General features: G+C 37.4%; 1 protein-coding gene and 1 long non-coding RNA gene across 5 annotated transcripts in view; one reads left to right on the top strand and one right to left on the bottom strand.

Moving 5' to 3' along the window:
• LOC116506138 (A-kinase anchor protein 2-like) overlaps positions 1-12,364 on the bottom strand; it is a 161,327-nt gene that overhangs the window by 36,471 nt on the left and 112,492 nt on the right. The gene's annotated exons all lie outside the window — the stretch shown is intronic.
• LOC116506142 overlaps positions 7,093-12,364 on the top strand; it is a 30,965-nt gene continuing 25,693 nt past the window's right edge. Inside the window, exons 1-2 of the long non-coding RNA XR_004255008.1 lie at positions 7,093-7,141; positions 10,731-11,239. This is a non-coding gene — a long non-coding RNA (uncharacterized LOC116506142). The remainder of the gene's footprint in view (positions 7,142-10,730; positions 11,240-12,364) is intronic.

Genomic DNA, 12,364 nt, shown 5'->3' with positions numbered 1-12,364 from the left:
CTAGTTGCCAAATTCACTTTTCATTTAAATATCCGCCTCATTATAGGCCATATGCCTCTGATTGTCTTCTGTATCTCTATGTGGAGCACCCCTTGAAGATGTCATGTAGTAATTGAGACAGAATTATTCAGGATTATTTCAGATGACAGAAAAAGAAACAATGGCTTGCAATGATTAAAATATAGGTTTTGGTCATACAAATGGAAAAAAAACCTCCTAATGATAGCAGCTGTTCAACAATGGAATAAACTGCCTCAAAATGTCCTAGATCAGTGCTTCCCAATGTGGGGCTCATGCACACAGGGGGAAATTTGATTTTTAATGGAGACAATTTGAACCTTGTTTAAACCAAGTTAATGGCCTTTTAGGCTTCCTCCATGTGAATAGAGTTCACTTTTTGAGTAAAGTCAGAATTATATGTCACCGGGGTGCGGGTTGGGAAAGCATCAGGATTTTAAAGATGCTTAGGTAGGGCGTGGCCAAAAAAATGTTGGGAACCACTATCCTAGACTCTCTTTTGCTGGAGATATTTAGAGGGAGTATAAGTAATGATCTGATGAAGATGTTATTGTCATAAACTCCTGCACTCGAAATTTTTAAATCTTCTAACCCTTCTATGTCGTGATCATATGAAATCATCTCATATGATGACTTCATGATTTATGTTATATTATTTATTAAACATGAAGGCTGCCAAATAATTCAAGAGTTCCATCAGCATATAATAAGATTTAACCAAACATGTACAGTAACAAAAATAAAATAATAAAAATTAAGTTCATAACCAAAAGAAAAATAGCTGATAAAGTTTAAACCAGCAAAAACAGTAAGAGAATACAACAGAGTAGTGATGGTGAATAATCATGTTTTTAAAGTGCTTTGGAAAATTTACCCCTTAACAAGTTGCGCCAAGTTGCGCCAACCACTGCGCCAAGGTGGCGCAGTGGTTAAATGCAGCACTGCAGGCTACTGCTAGATCAGCAGGTCAGCGGTTCAAATCTCACCGGCTCAGGGTTGACTCAGCCTTCCATCCTTCCGAGGTGGGTAAAATGAGGACCCAGATTGTTGGGGGCAATATGCTGACTCTCTGTAAACCGCTTAGAGAGGCCTGAAAGGCCTATGAAGCGGTATATAAGTCTACTGCTAAGTCTACTGCTATATTCATAAAACCACTACCTAGCCTCATTCTAAACATCAATAAAATAAGAATATATCTGTTGTGAGTGAAAAGAAACATCTTGGTCTCAGAAATTACTCCACGGATGTCAAAGGATTTACATGTGTCCAGTGGAATTACTACTTTTCTTTCTGAATTAAAAAAAATGTTACAACCCATATCACTATACTTTTGGGGGTGAATATCACCATAGTTTTCAAATTATGTGGGCTGTTGATAAGTCAGAAAAAGTTATGAGTCTCTTTAAATCCCAACTTGTGTTGTTCAGTCCAACAGATGATAGAAACCAGTTCATAAAAGTTCATTTTCTTCTTTCAAGTAACGTTGTAAGGATGCTGGCAATATTTTTTTGTATGCTATTGGCGTATATGGGCTACAGTATATGATACACTATATAAGATAAATTAGTATTATAAATTATGGGTGATTCACAATGCTTTCTCATTATATAGCTTAACATTTAACTATCTATTTTCCTCACCATTCAATTTAGTAGGAGGCATGACTAAGAAACTATTCCTCCTATCCTTGGATGGGCAAAGTGAATGAAAGGAATTCTAATGAATAAGGCGTCCCCTTCTTCTGTCTAACCCGTTCCTTTATTTTCCCACAAACACTCATGTATTTTCCATTTCCTGTTGAAAAAGCTACCAGTGAAGCTCTATACACATATTTGAAGTATGAGGTTATTTAGCTGATCAACATCTTTTATCAATGTTGCCTCAGATGGAAAAGATTTTGGTAAATGACAAAGACACAATAACAACCCAAAACACAATTCTTTTAAAAACCTGATAAGATAGTTTGAAACTCACTTAATAGCACAATTTTAAATCAGGATTTTTTCCTCTTCACTTATTCCCTACGGCCAACTACAAAGTTTTCAGCATAGGAAAGCAAAGAAAAACTGGATAACTATAATGAAATACAGACCATTTCAGCAAAATAATACACAAAGACAATATTATTCTAGTTAAAACAATTAGATTACACAGAGTCCCATACAGAGATATTTGCTAAGTACAGTTAGAAATGCTCATATCTAGATCATGGTGAGAAACAACTCAAGGTAATTGTTACTTATGAATATTAATGCTACAAGACAAAAGAAGGGATTTATTTAATTTAACTTGTTAAATCAACAGCTGGTTAAAAAGGCCTGTTTTAAATAGCACAGTAGGGCAACAAAGTGTGGGAAAACATATAAAGAAATGGCTGTAAAAACTAAGTGGTTAAGCTTATACAAGGAATTTCAAACAAATATAGATGCTTTTATTTTATGTCTTTTAAAAAGACAGAAAAAGCTACATGGTCCTATAGTTAATTTGAAGCATATTATGCTGCATAGCAAAAGAATGAGGTTCTTGTAGGATGTTCAGGTACAGAAGTAACCATGTAGGGGATAAACATTTTTTTAAAAAAACCAACTATGGCCTGCCCTATACTGTGCTGATATTTTCTTCACTCGTGACATCCCATTTAGAGTGATTTTGAGGGAGCTCAGGGGAAAATTCTGCCAGAAGGTTAAATTGAAAAAATATATATTTAAAGTTTCCACACACTAAGCACAATTTGCAACAGAGAAGACAGAAATCTTTGCAAAACTTCAATCATTCTGTTTTGATTTTAATAAAATTCCCCTTGAAGAAGGGGGAAAAAGCTTACCTTACTTCTCATTTATTCTTTGAAGTAAAGATGTTTCCCTTTCCCACTACAAAAGCTTCTTTTTTTAGCCCATCAAAATCAAATTCCTTCCCTGCCTCCTTATAGGGCAGTGATGTCAGTAAGCTGGTTTATCAAAAGAGCATGGGAGCAAATGAGCAGAAGCTTTCTCCCCACTCTCAACCCATTCATACAATGGGATATTAGAAAGCAAATGTCAACTGCATCTATAGTGCAGAACAGTGGGAATGTTTAGCCTGAACATTGTGACACTGCCATTATTTTATGTGTCTCACATGGGACACTACTGCTGCTACGAAGCAACATAACCTTTCTACTTGGTAGCCACAAAAAAAGAAACAAAAATACTAAAAACCCTAAATGTTAAGGTTTTAAAGCTGCAAATCCATGATGCGCACACATTCTTCTAGGTTTATTGTCTATGCTTTTGGGTAGAGTATCATTAATCAATGTAATTTTAAAATATGTAAAATTATGTCCAGAATCAATACGGTGAAGACCAATCCTCCACTGTAGTTTGTAAATTGTGAAATGACACTCTTGTCATATATGATTAATATACATAATCTTCAGATAACTAATTACATTAAAATAAAATTTATACTAAAACAAAATAAAAACAAACAAAAAAGAAAATTCTTTCATATTACTTAAGAATACTTACGAATAAGTATTACTAAATATTACTTAAGAATAATTTTATGATTACTCCTATAATTGAATACATCTCTTTTTCAAAAAGAACTGAAATGCAATTAATTTTATATTTGCATTTGCTTTTCCATATTGCCACTTTCTGATTGTGTTAACCATTTTGTTGAGTATCTATATGGCCTAAATAATGACATGAGGGCATTTTGAAAACAACACTTAAAACACTAAGTTTCACAACATTTTAATTTCTAAAATATCAGATGAGATCAGACAACAATTAGAAAAAATATGTTAACTGGGTGGGGATCCATTTTTTAAATCAAAATCATACTGAATGTAATTTTCATGCCCTACATAATCATTAGTAATTGTCCATTGGTTAAATAAAAATAAAAATCAAAGTATTCATTTTAGAGCTAATTTGAGTTTCTCCCATTAAAATGTTAATTGCTACAATGACCGTGGGAGGGAGAAGAGAGTTGTCTATTGAATACAGCTTTTCCACAAATAATTCATTTATTTCTGCTCTCCAAGTTTCTGCCTTCTCTTCTCTGTTTCCTTCAGAGCTGGGCTTCATTGCTGCTCTTTTGCCCCATGTATAGAGGGCCAAATCTATATACATGTATTATATTTTGCATTATTGAAGGTTGCTTGCAATGTTTGATTATCAAAGCAAGCCCCATACAATTTAATTCTACCTTCTCAACCTTGCGCCCTCCAAGATTGTCATACTATCATAAATTACATCACTCAGAACCCTGAAGCCTTTCACCAATGGGTGTAGTCTTGATGAATGATGGACCTGAAATGCATATCAGGGCCACTCATCAAGCTGAAGACTGGTATAAGCATATTAATTTACATTGGTTCTCAGTTCTTAATTTTTAGATCCTCATTCCCCAGCTTGGTTGCCTCATGGCCTCCTGGTATATAGTTGATGACAACACCATAATCACAACTGAAAGGAATGGTCATAAAGCCAACTCATGGATCACTTTCCCAAAAACCACCCCACAAATAAATGCCAGGCTCAGGCAAAATCACTATAAAACACAATCATGGGACTGTGGGGTGCTGCAAATGAGGTCAGTTGCTGAGTACCCAAAGTGCAATCATGTGACCTCAAAGAGAGCGAACTTTGAATCTGGGTTGTGAATATCCCCGTAAGATCTTTGAATGGTTGCTAACCTATTAGTAGTAAGTTGAGGACTGCCTGTATAATCAAGTCCTTAACTCTTTTATTGCCACACTCAATTTTAATAGAATTTTGTGTTATCCTTATCTGCCATATTCAACTTTAATCTGCATTGTTAAAGAAATGCTTTTGTGTAGTGAGTGACTATACTTTAAAAGTTTGGTTTGAAAATGTCAGACATCACTTTTGTTTCCATCTCATGGCTTGAGACTTTCACTTCCATTGAAGGACATCATTGTTAGGTTGTGCTTAGGGATGTGATGGTGAACTCATGGCACACATGCAACAGGTGGCATGGGGAGTCATATCTGCCGGCACACAAGCCATCAACTCCAGCACGCATGCCGGCCAGCTGATATTTGGGCTTCCAGAGGGCCAAGGAAGGCCATTTTCTCCCTCCCCAGGCTTCAGGAAAGCCGCCGGAGCCTAGGGAGGGCAAAGTTGAGCCTGTTTTTCACCGTCCCCAGGCTCTGGAGGCTTTTCTGGAGCCTGGGGAGGGAGAAAATGGCCTCCCCAGCCTCCCCCCTCCGAGGAAATACCAAGCTCAGTTTGGAGGCAAGCAGTGTGGCATGCATGGGGACCGTGGGGCAGGTTGTGCGCGTATATACATGTGGGGGTGCACTTTGGATTATGGGTGTCAGCACATGCGCTCACTATCACGCACATATTTTTGGCATCCAACAACAAAAAGGTTAGCCATCACTGGCTTAGGGTATTAGTTGGTCTTAAATCTGGTTCTGTCCTTAAATAACCATGTCCTTTTCATCTCCTCCAATTATTATAACTCGTTTTATTAGTAGGCTTCAGGACCCAAGACAAGGTACTAGCAGTTTCCTAGCAGTTATCAAGCTTTTGGTAGCTGATTCAGCTGTCAACAAGATTCTCATAGAGTTTCCTTTAACCAGATCTTCTGAAAGAGAGTGGGATATGGTGACAGTAATTCTGTAATGGATTATTTTCCCTTCAGAATCCAATTTATCTTTTGTTACTAGCAGCGTTTCTGTGAACTGGTGAACTGGCTGTTCTTTTCCCAGGCTAGCTGAGGAATTTGCAGGTGCCTGTTGTTTCCCCAAATATCTCCTAAACATCAGGCTGTGAATTCCCTTTGTATAGAAAACAAACTGTGACCCCTTAATAGCTTTCTCTAAAGAGCTAATTTGTAAACTGGTGGGGAGAGAGATCTGTCTCCACTGCAACGTGGGGAAAGCTTCGTGTGCATTAATGTTTGCTTTACCCTCTAATGATCTTTACCTAAACTCTGAAAAAACAAGGGAAATGTTTATTGTCATCTATAAAAAATATATTTCCTTCATTAGGAGACAAATCATGGTCAAAGCAGTCATCTTGAAAAACAGCAAAAATAAAGGTAAAAAGCATTTTCAATTGTTCCATAAAGATAGGTAGTTGTTAGGATGTTTATGAAACTCTTTATCAGCTGGAAAGACTGTTCTAAAAACTATGTTTCATATATAAAAGGAGAGAGACTTGTATGCTGATGCTCAATTTAGGGAATCTTTTCCACAGAAACATGGAGATCAGGCTAAAATGGTTGCTTGGCGCAAAACAAATCTTTCTGCTTATTGCCTTTGAATTGGTTTTGAATTGCATTCTTCAGTTTTTATTGTATTTTAAGATAGGGCCTCTTTGTAATGTTCTTTTGTGAACAATTCTGCTGCCACTGAATATAGGACAGTTAAATTTCTTTTAATCAATTTAGTTGCTGCTGCTGCTGTTGAATGTAATCATTACATAAACAGACATAAATATTCTTTTGTTTGCCTTTTAATATTTGCATGGGTGACCATATTAACATAATGGCTCTTAATATTTTGGGATAAACAAAGAAACAGGTCATTATTTATAGATTACAAATAAGTCTACAAATAAGTCTATTTTCAAATACTCTGCTGAAATTACAAATGTATTTGTAATTTAGTCCACGTATGGCATATCATGCATAGACTAACAATACATATTAAAAGTTTTACACAAATTAGTAAAAACACAATAAAATATAAATGTTGAAAAAGGTCTATGTTCAAATAGCAACATCTAGGCCATCTAACACAGCATATATTATATTTAAAAAAATCCAGATACCAGACTGGTATATGCCCTCAATTTACAACCAGCCACGAAAAGTACTATATCTACTAATCATGCAATCTGCATTTGACCAATTATTTAGATGAGGAAGTTGGATGTACAGACTACAAAATAATCTTACATAGCAAACAAAAAGTACTTCAACTTATTTAACTAACTCAATATTCACCTTTGTCTATAGGTGCTCAAGCCATCACTGTAAGGAGCTGTGGTGGCACCGTGGTTAGAGTGCAGTACTGCAGGCTACTTCTGCTGACTGCTGGCTGCCTGCCATTTGGCAGTTCAAATCTCACCAGGCTCAAGGTTGCCTCAGCCTTCCATCCGAGGTCAGTAAAATGAGGACCCAAATTGTTGGGGGCAATAGGCTGTCTCTGTAAACTGCTTAAAAAGGGCTGTAAAGCACTGTAAAGCGGTATATAAGTCTATGTGATATTGCTGTCTCTCTGCAAAATACACCCTGTGAGGTAGACTAAGGCAAGGGTCCCTAATCCTGCGCCATGGCCCACTACCTGGCCTTGAGATGTTTTGGAACTGGGCCTCAGAAGTGGCAGGCAAGCATGTGGGCATCCCCACTTGCGCAACCATCAATGTCTGTGCAAATGGAGTTGCTCACTTGCATATGCCCACCCCTCATGTGGACCATCCCTTCTCTTGAGAGACCGCCTGCTGCCAATTACCTCCCAAAGACCCATTAGATCACACAGGGCTGGCCTCCTCTGGGTTCCGTCTACTAGCCAATGTCATCTGGCTACTACCTGGGGGAGGGCCTTCTCTGTGGCAGCTCCTGCCCTTTGGAACGAACTCCCCGCAGAGATTCGGACCCTCACCTCTCTCCAGGCCTTCTGAAAAGCCGTTAAAACCTGGCTGTGTCGGCAGGCCTGGGGTTGATGAGTTCCCTTCCCCTCTCGATCTGTGTGGCTGTTGGTCGTTTTTAAATGCCTGTATTTGTAGTTTTTTTGTATTTCCCTTTCCCTCCTTGGGTTTGTGCACCGCCCTGAGTCCCGCTGGGAATAGGGCGGCATATAAATAAAATGAAACCTAAACCTAAACCTTCTCCTGCCGGTCCACAAAGTTGGAAAGGTTGAGGAACTTTGGACTAAGGGAAAGGAATGACTGAACAAAAATTATCTAGTTAAGTTTCAACAGTTGGGGCACGAACCTGAACCCTGATCTTTGAATCTTAATCCAACATCTTAACAATTATACTATAATGAAATGAAATTTCACAGTGTAATTTAGTTACTTCTAAAGGTGGCTAGATGAGATTAAAAAGAGAGATGACTAATTTATCTGTTAATTGTTTCACTATGAGGGAAAAAATAATCTTATTTATTCTTATTAACAATTAAATTACGTTAATAGCATTTCAGTTTCCTAGTGGAGTGTAAAATCAAATGCACGATCTGCTGCGCTGAATACCTCATCCATAGTTTATATAACACAAACATCTATAAGTCACCAACACAACTTTTTACCATATGTAATGACTATGGGCCAGTTGCACATGCTCCCTCTCAGCCCAGCTCATTTCATCTTGTTCTTATGGGGAAAATAAGAGAAGGAAAGAGTATTGGGTATGTTTGCCACCTTGAATTATTTATAAAAATAATGCATGCAGGCAGGAAACAAACAAACAAATGAGTTTGTATAAACGGGAAAAGGAAAAATCTCATCATTGTCCTTGTAAAATGGAAGGAAAAAAGAGGATAAATATTCAATAAATTAAATGACTGAGATTACGTTTTATGATGGGAACTATATTTTAATGATATAGAAAAACAACTCAACTAGATTTTTCTTTGGTTAGTTTACTAGAAAAACATATAACAACAAAGAAAGTTCTAAAACTGTGTGCCTATAATCTGATTTTATAAACTGAAACAAATGTTTCTAGTCTCAAAAGATTCAAAGTGTTTACCATGCAGTTAACCCACTGAATTATGCAATGATAGAAATATGTCAAATTCCTTTCTTTAAAATATAGATCAGGGTTTTTTTTTTAAATCACTGCAGCAAAACCTGCTTAATTTATCAACACGAATGCTACAAATAAATGTGCTATACAATCCTACGACTGTTTATTTGAAAAAAGAATAGTTTAAAAGAAAACATCTAAAAGAGGGAAGAATCTGTTTGATAAATGAATATTTTCCCATAGTTGTTTTCTAATAACCCCCACTATGTATTATGAAACATCTCCATAAATTATTTGCATATGATTAAAATAAAGACAAATAGTGATGTAAGTTTTGCAGAAAAAAATGAACATGGGGAAAAATGTACTTTTTTCAGAATTTTTGTATTGGGGCTGGGGGGAAATTGGAAAAATCTGTAGTACTTCAACATTGTAAGTAAATTTTCTAATTATCAGAAAACATGTTTGGTGAATGAAGCACAGTGATATACACACACTATATAATATTGCATTCGTTATTCTAATAGAAAAGTTTCACTGAAGTCTTTCTTAGAGTTTCCAGAAAAAGTTGTCTTTTTTTTCAAAAGGAGGGAAAACCTGAAGCAAAAATGGGTGTCCCTCCCCATTTTTTTAAAAAAAATTATCTTGCGTCTTCTCATTTTTAGTTGGCGACTACACTTTGGATGAGGGCAAAGGCCACAATAGGCAGGGTGACAGGATAAAGTGGGTAAAATCAGGATTTGCTACATTTTCCCTCTTAGAAAAGAACTTCAGAGTTTCTTCAACCCTACAATTTTTTACTTCAATAGCATGCAAAACCATGTGACCTAAATTTGCCAGTTGTTATGGGCAGAACTCCAAGGCTGTGATGCTCGTGGTTCTGAAGCCTTAGGCCCCTCATCTGTGGATTATAAACTTAGATTTTGAGAGGCGGGATATTTTTATTTTACAATAATATCAACCAATTTGCAGAACCTTAACTTTCAAGCTAAAGAACTTACATTCATATTTTCCCTCAAGCTGAAGAACTGCTACATGTTTCTACCATTTCATGGGTGGTTTATGGGTATACAATACAAATATAGGGCCTAGGAAGTTTGTTTACTTGTTGTATAGTGCCTGTTGCACAATTGAAATAGACCTTTTGCCCAGATGTTATGCTATTCTTGCTCTTCCAGAGCATTTAAAAAACAAACCAATCCTAAATTAAATTTAAAATATTTGGATTCCTCATGGTAGCATTCAACTATCTGCTTTCAGCCCTCTTTAAGCTTATGCAGTAGCTCTTGACAAAGCATGCTGTTCCCGTTCCTCTTCCCTCAACCCCACATCCTTCAGAGTGCTTCTTGTTTACTCTTTGCTCTATAATCCGGACCAATATTTGGTCTCAGCATCCCTCTTCATTCTATTCAAAATCAACCAGGTATATAAGGTTCCCTTCTCTTTGATTATTTCACACTGGAGTTGGCTGCAGAAGGAGGAAAAGAACATGGATGTGCTAGCCACAGAGAACACCACTAGAAAAAAACCAAGGGGACAGGGATGGTTTGCTTTCTTAAAAGCCACCAGGTGAAGTTCAAGAATAGTGCAAATCTTCAGATGGGTATCCAATAACAATTGAAGGGCAGATAATATCTTAAAAGCTGCTTTGCAGGTTCACACATTATACCAAGCTATGGTTTATTGAATCATGGTTTATTGAAATCATATTAAGATATAAGCCATGGTTATAATCCAAAAAGATGGGTTTATTTAATATGGTAACCTAAACAAAAACATCATTGTTTAGTGCAATGAGTAAACCCAATGTCTCCTTCAACATAGCCTAAGCCTTAAAACGGTGGCTCAGAAGACTTTTTCACAAGATCCACGTCTACAGCCAGCGCCTGCATAGAGCGATCTCCATTCTTTCCTCATCCAAAACAGTGTTTTAGAGAAGCAACAGAGCAAGAAATTGATAAAGTAATGAATTAAATGGCTTCTGCCTCCTTCCTTTCTAGAAAGCTAAAAGAAAAAGAGCAGGGACGTGTATATGAGCCAACAGATGAAATGGCGGATGCAAAATAAATATGGGAAAAATATATTAAGATGAAGAATCGGAATGAGGAACATTCTGGGGAGAATTTGATTTTCAACTATATTCAAACTATGTATCCATTTGGAAGAGAATAGATTTATCAAAAGAATGGAAGGATGAGTCAGCTAAACAAAGAAAATGAATAATGGATGAATGCTATATATGTGCACCTGCATATGTGTGAAGATCAATGGATGAGTTTATAAAGATAAAAGATGGATGGTGCCTGCCTGCTTGTATACCCAAGAGACAAGATTGCTACAGATAAGGATAGAGAGAGAGAATAAAGTTTTCCACGTGTGACCACTCCCTCCCCCTCCTCTGGAAAATAAAGTGTCTATAAGGGAGAAGACACATGTGAAATGACTCTGGACCTTCTGAATGCTGGCAATGATCCTGTTCACAACCAATCCCAACCTTGCTCACTTATTGGTATGTTGTTCACAAAAGATTAAGAGAGTGCTTACCGTATATACTCGAGTATAGGCCGACCCGAACATAAGCCGAGGCACCTAATTTTACCACAAAAAAACTGGAAAAGTTATTGACTCGAGTATAAGCCTAGGGTGGGAAATGCAGCAGCTACCGGTAAATTTCAAAAATAAAAATAGATACCAATAATGTTTTTGAATATTTATTTCAAAGAAAAACAGTGAACTAGCTCTGTAAGTGGAAAAGAGGGTCAATAAAAACAATATGGTATCAACAATAACTTTAAAAGTACAAAAACCTTAGCTCATTCAGCAACCAAGCTAAAACACGTGCAGCCGCGGGAGCAATGTCCCGCCTCCTATGACACACGGCACAGTGATTCCTATCATTGGATCACTGTACCAGAGGAGGTGGGACATCGCTATGTGGCTGCTTGCCATAACAAAGAGGAGGTGGGACATCGTTGCAGAGCGGCAGGAGGGGGAGGAAGGGGAATCGTAAGACAGCCCTGCATTACATTAGAACGTGAGGAGGGGGGATGGTGCGCTGCGCGCTGCGCGGCAAACTGACACAGAGGAAGGGGAAACTCACAGGGGCACCGGGCCATTCACGAGCGTCACCCAGCGGCATGGCCCCGCCCCTTTTTCTCCTCCATTTCGGGCAAATTTTTCACTGACTCGAGTATAAGCCGAGGCGGCTTTTTTCAGCCCCAAAAGTGGGCTGAAAAACTCGGCTTATACTTGAGTATATACGGTATTTTGGGAGAACAAGCTTTTCTGGTCCTTGGGGCCAAAGACAAAACTCTGAATGGGTCCGTATAGATTGAATGGGGTGAAGTTATGCAAACCAGAGGAGGAGTTAGATTCTCAGTGGCCATGCTAGGATAAAATAACTTAATGAACTTGAGGATGCAGTTAATCTGATGCTTAGCTCTGAATTGCAATGCGCAAGTGTCCAATATTCAGATGTACTGCTACACAATTCCTCCCTTTTCCCCATTTATTTCTTTTGAAATTGAAAGGAACAATTTCACATCTACATAGGTATTTTCAAGTTTAAAATAAGTATGTCTGTAGTTATTTTAATTATTTTCATTTGTTTATTTTATGTATTTTATTTATATTT

This window comes from Thamnophis elegans, chromosome 3 (genome assembly GCF_009769535.1).
Source record: "Thamnophis elegans isolate rThaEle1 chromosome 3, rThaEle1.pri, whole genome shotgun sequence".
NCBI lineage: Eukaryota > Metazoa > Chordata > Lepidosauria > Squamata > Colubridae > Thamnophis > Thamnophis elegans.
This window is presented reverse-complemented; position numbering and strand designations above follow the sequence as displayed.